This window comes from Orycteropus afer, unplaced genomic scaffold (assembly GCF_000298275.1).
Source record: "Orycteropus afer afer isolate SDZICR_OR568_19922 unplaced genomic scaffold, OryAfe1.0 scaffold00085, whole genome shotgun sequence".
Lineage (NCBI taxonomy): Eukaryota > Metazoa > Chordata > Mammalia > Tubulidentata > Orycteropodidae > Orycteropus > Orycteropus afer.
In genome coordinates this window covers 8740493-8746910 of record NW_006921672.1, presented here as the reverse complement: position 1 = coordinate 8746910, position 6418 = coordinate 8740493, and positions in this window count along the sequence as shown.

The following is a 6418-nucleotide window of genomic DNA, read 5'->3' as shown; positions in this document are numbered from 1 at the left end:
CAGGGGCTCTGGCGGGCTTCAGGCCACTCCTCCTCGGGGCATGGGGCCTGGGCCCAGAGGGGGCCTGGGTGGTCAGCCCACCCCCTCTTTCTGTCCTGGCACTGCTGCCCAAGGCCAGCAGGCTAATCTCGGCCTCTTGGTGCCCCTACCCCAGCCAGGGGGCCAGGTGAGTTGGAAGATGTCCCAGGAGTTAGTTGGTCCTTTGGTCAAGCAGTGCTGTGGGCTGGCACTTTCCTGGGAGGGTCCAGAGCTGGCCTTCAGGGTGCCAAAAAAGCTGCCTCTGCTAGACGGGCCCCGGCAAGGTGGCTGGGGGGGCCATGTCCTGTGATGCTGCAGAAAGAGGAAAGACAGGTGAGTGGGCACTGAGGAGCAGGCACACAGGCATTCCCGGCGGAGCTCCCCAACCTGGGCGGCCGGAGATTTTCCCGTGGCACCCGGCAGAGCAGACAGCTGGCACCCTGCCTGGCTGGCAGAGACGGCCCAGGAGCAGGGCCCAGACGCTGCTGGAGGTGGCAGGAGAGCACAGCCAGGCTGGGGAGACGGGGTCAGAGCCCAGAGCTGTGGAGGGCCTCTCACCGCAGTCCTAGGGGGAAAGAGCCCAAGGTGGTGCCCCAAAAGATCCCTGCAGCAGAGAGTGGCAGCTGGCCCTCTTCCCCCAGGGAGGGTTACCTGAGGTCAAGATGCAGACAACGTATGCTTGAGGGGAGGAGGCAGGGAGGAAAAGCCGCTTCCCTAAAGCATTGGCACTTCTCAGAAAAATGACTCTTGAAACCAGGGGCCCTCTTACACCACTGCCCCCCCAAATCCAAGTCCCAACACCCCAGATGGGTTTATCCCACAGGCCCTGGGAGGCGGTCCACTGACATACACACAAATGGGGAAAAATGAAAAACAAAGGACTCACGGTATCACCCCAATGCTTGACAGCTTGGATGGGCCAAGGGTGGCATTGTGTCAGGAGGGCAGGGGCTGCCCAGGATGGAAGCCCCCTGCCCCCAGGCAATGAAGAGGTGGGGCAAGTTCCCAGAGCTCACCCACATTCTTCTGTCTGCAAAAGCAACACCCCTGGAATACGGGTGGGAGGCCGGCAGAAGAAGAAAGGCTAGATGTCCCCACCACCACCCAGTGTGTACACAGATCCACACCCTGTTTGAACAGCTGGGACCAAAGGATATGCACAGATAAAACCATGGGGCAGAGGGAGACGGAGACGAACCCAGAGATTCCATGACACAGTAAGAGACAGACAGGCAGTGACAGGAGCAGATAGAGAAAAAGATCTACAAGAAGATGCTTCTAATCCATTGTAAATATTTAGGAGGTCAGAAATAAAGAAATATGTATGTTTATATGTATATATGCATATGCATAAAACAAGAGAGAAAAACAAAAACAAACATGGCCAATCCAAACCACAATGAGATATTACTACACGCCCACTAGGATGGCTACAATCTAAAAAGGCAGATAACAAACATCCTCGAAGATGTGAAGAAACTGGAAACCCTTATGCATTGCTGGTGGGAATGTAAAGCAAATGGTAGAGTCATGTTGGAAAACAATTTGGCAGTTCCTCAAAATGTTAAACTTAGGGTTACCATATAATCCAGCAATTCTTCTCCTAGGTATATACCCGAGAAGTACGAAAACGTAAGTCCATGCAAAAACATACACAGATGTTGATAGCAGCATTATTCATAATGCCAAAAGGCAGAATCTAGCCAAATGCCCAGCTGCTGAATGGATGAACAGTGTGCTATAGCCATGCAATTGGAGTATTAGTTAGCAATCAAAAGGAATTAAATAGTGATACATAACACAACACGGGCAAACCCTGAAAATATTACACTAGTTATAAATGGCCACATATTGTATGATTCCATTTTATATGAGATGTCTAGAATAGGCAAATCTATGGAGACAGAAAGTAGATGAGTATTTGCCTAGGGCTAGGGGTACAGTGGTTAAAGCACTGGCCTGCCAACCAAAAGGTCAGCGGTTTGAACCCACCAGCAGGAAAAAGATCCAATGATCTGCTCCAGTCAAGATTAAATGAAAAACGACTCCTAAACCCTATAGGGCAGTTCTACTCTATCACATTGGGTCACTATGAGTTGACATGTACCCCAGCACCTGAGAACAACAACAGGGCTGGGGGTGTGGTTTAGGCAAATGGGAAGTGACTGCCAATGGGTATGGAGCTCTTTTTAGGGTGATGAAAATGTTCTAAAAGTGACTGTGGTGATGGTTACACAACTGTGAACATACTAAAACCACTGAATTCTACACTTGGAGTGAGTAGATTTTATATATGAATTACATCTCAATAAAGGTATTAAAAAAAAGAAAGAAAAGAAACAAGGCCACAGACCCAAAATGAGGACTACCTCCCTTTCCAACCCTTCCCCCACCTTCCAAGCTCAGGCCACTCCAGCTTCCAGGCTCCAGGCTCAGACCTGGAGTCCAGGGGACATGTACATGGCCAGCGTTTGGCCGAGGACCAGGCCTGGGATGGGTGAGTTCCTGCCAAGGCCACTGTGGAAGAGGCCAGGGCTTCTGGGTCCAGCTGGGCAGGCCAGCCTGTGCTGGGCTGGGGTAGAACAGGAAGGGGACAGGTACGTGTAGGGAGGGGGTGACCCCTCCAGGAATGAAGTCTGGACCTTATTAATGCCTGTGATTTTTACTGTTACTAATTATGACCCCCTCATTTCTGCATGAAGTGCCCCTTCCCTCCCCAGGCCCCTGCCTACTCCTTTTCAGGCTGAGAAGCCTGACGTCAGAGGAATATGGGCCCCACCCACCCAACCAGCTGCCACCCTGGCCCCCCTACACACACCCCTGTGGGGCCCCACACAACGGGAACTTGAGCTGGGGGAGCCAAGCAAGGGAAGGAGGGGTTGGCTGCACCTCATGAGTACCGACAGTCAGACCTTCACACACACACACACACACACACACACACACAGAAACTGTTGCGTCCGGGTGGGCAAGAGCACGCCTGCACGCCCCAGCCTGTGTGTGTGCGCAGGCAGGCACGCACGTGAGGAGAGGGAACCTAGAGATACCATCTCTGCACACCTGGGCTCTGCCACACAATGAACAGTTCAGGGCTGACAGGCACTGCCCCGGGACTCAGCCCCCCACAGACACACAACCACAGCCCAACAGTGTCCCAAACTGCACATTCTGTGGCCCTCACAACGCCAAGGTTCTCCCTATGGGCCCTGCCCATGTCCAGTGCCTCTCTAGGATACATGGGGGCCCAAGAACACAGAGATGCATCCCCCCCAGAAAAAAACTCAAGTAGATTCACACCCAGACCGGCTCCTTTGAGGGGAGGTCCAGGAAGCAGATGACCCAAAGCAAGCCCTCTGAGCCAGAGCTGAGCCCCAGAAAGCTACTCCAGGCCCCAGGCACCCTGACTCAGCTTAGGGGAGGGTCCACTTTGGGAGGTGTCTCCAGAAAGGAGATAACCATAGCCACCTGAGAAACAATGATTCAACTCTGCCCCTGAGGGGTTTGAAATTGGACCGAATTTCAAGTACCCCCACAAATATACCCCCTTCACCTTATACCAGAGTCTCCAGCACACTGGGCCCAGCTCAACCTGTAAATTTTGGTACAAAGTTACTCAGCTGCAGAAGGGGATAAAGGTCACAGAAATAGGCCAAGAGTCAGGCTGGCCAGAGAACAGAGAAGGGCAGACCTAGGGATGGTAGGGGCAGGGGTGAAAGAAGGCCCTGCCTTCCAAGGTCCCCTGGAGTCATAACCCCCAGGAAGATGCCTGCACTCAGGCCCCCTGCATCTAGGGGTGGAGAAGGCATCATCAGAGAATTGAAACCAGCCCCAGAGAGAGAGAAAACAAACTACCCACATCCAACCTCCACCCTCTGCCACCACCTCTACTGCCCACAGACACCCTCCCTTGAGGGGCACAAAACCACAGGCCCACACCTCCAAGACAGACTGAGCCCAGCTTCCCTTGACACAGGGGGAGGGCGGCTAGAGTCTGCCGCCAGCCACTCTCCCTGCCCACTGTGGTCTCCCTCACTCCTCAATGCTGCCAGCATCCTTCCCCTGTGGCAGGCATTCCCAGCTGCTCATTCACTCCATCCCCAGAGTCACACACCCAGAGAAAAGGAGAGAGCTGGCTGAACCTAGAAGATGGAAGAAAAACCCAGAGGTCTGAAATATCAATCTCAGCTATGCCACTCCAGGTGACCTTAGACAAGTCACTTCACTGCACAAAGCATGTTTACTTGTCTGTGAACTGCCTACCTCAACAACAGGGTGTGTGATTGGAAAGATAAACTCCTGAAAAGCAGCTCACAAAGCGCAAGCTCCAGGCACACCAGAGAGGCCAGGTGACTGGTCCCTTCTTCTCCCCTCCCACCTCACTTCTCCCCAGCATCTCTCCCCACTTTGCAAGGCCTCAGCAGCCTATGTGCTTTCCCTTCCCCCTCCCCAGCCAGGCTCAACTTCTGTTGACAGAGCTGGGAGGGAGAATTATTGTGTTTTCTAGGGTCTGCTTCCCCCTAGACTGAGGAGAGGGATGTGGGGAGAAGGATATTTGGGGTGTGGGTGGAGGCCTGACCACAACCCTTTCCTAAATTCCCTGGTTTCATTTCACAAACCAAAAAAGGGAAACCTTTGGATTTGGGGAGGGGAGGAAGGAAAGAAAGATAGATCATTTCCTGCTCTACCTACCCTCAGGAGAGAGGAACCAGGGGTCCCCAAGCCCAGCTGGGTCCAGCCCCCCTTCTTCATTCATTCATTCTCTCTTCTCTACTCCCCAGCTCCACCACCACCCCACCCCACCCCACCCCAGCAACGGCACCCAAGGAACGAAAGCCAGGCAGTCCCAGGGGGGCTGAAAGAAGGGGACAAGAACTGGGCAGCTTTAAAAAGGGGGAGACAGGGGGTTTCCTAAGCATTCTAGAGAGTCAATGAATCATATGCAAACGACATTGAGAGCTCAAGCCCAGCTGGGGGTGGGGGTTTGAGGGGGAGACCCCAAACTTGGCAGAGAAACAAAGATCTGCTCCCTCTGGACCCCTACTCTGCCAGGAGCTAACTGGGCAGGGCTAGACAGGGCAAACATCAAACTAGAACAGTGGGCTGGAACTATCTATAAACTTTCCAGGAAAACACACGCGTGCGCACACAAAGCCAAAACCTCTCCCTTCCCTCATGCTCCTCAGATTTGTAAGGGTGAGGAGGGTGATCACTACTCTCTTTTTCTCTTTTTCCCTTTTTCCAGGGGCCCCTCTGGCCAAGACTCTGGCCATCTCCAGCAAGCCCACAACCAGCCCACAGGGTTGCCATTCCCCTTCCCCTCACCAAGGTCTGTCCTGTAGGAGGCCAAGCAAGCCAGCCTCACTTTGACAGGGACCTGGCAGAGGCTAGGGCAGGTGGAGGGCATTTCTTCCCCACTACGCCAAACATTTCTTCCCCACTACGGCATGGAACTCCAGGCCTGCCTCCATCAATAGGGCTTGTTTGAAAACCTGCCCAAGTACATGCAGACTCAGAGTACATCCTCAGGGAAGGTGAAGAGAAGACTAAGTCCAGCTTCTTACCTCTGGGTGCTGCACCCAGCCCCGCCTCAAGATGCAGCACCCAGAAGAATGGGGGAGATACCTCCTCCACTCGGACCTCACCCTGCCCACGGTTCTGCCCCAGCTACACTGAGCTGCCTAACCTCCACGCAGTCTCAGCAGTGACTGAATACCAGGCCAAAGGGAGCGGTGGACAACCCAAGACCAAGACAGGCCAAGTCGTGGGAGGAGGAAGTGGGGGTCTCTGTGAAGCAAGGTAGTTTCCCTCATTCCTCCACCCCAAGGACCACATCCCAGAGCCTCCTGAAAGGCAAATCGTTTTCTGAAGGGCCCACCCATAACCAGAGCTGAAGTCTCCCACCCTATGTTCCCTCAGAGCAGAAAGTAGGTGAAAGGGCAGGGGGCAGCCCAGGCCTCCAGGAGATAGACCAAGCCACAGGGAAGGAAGAAAACAGGAAGAGGAAGAGATGATCTGGGCAAGGTGATGGCCAGACCACAGGAACGTGTGGACCAGACAAAGGCAGCTCTGTCCTGGGTGGGGAACCAGAGGGGCACAGACAAAAGGGGACCCCCCCCCGGCCTGGAAACCACCTTCCTCAAACCCAGACTGGCATGGGGCTTTCCCTACCTTCACCTTGGCAGCTGCCCCCTTACCACTGCCTCCACCTCCCACCATGCAGGAAGCACAACTCCTTCACAGTAAAGAAACAAAGCGCACCTAGAGATTGAGGCTGGGGTAGGGGTGGGGGCTGTAACAATCCCGCCACCCTTCCTCAGCTCAGCCCTGACCTGGAGACTGCCTGAGTGTGACTCCTAGAGCAGACAGACAGACAGTCAGCAGGACTCAATACTACCAACCC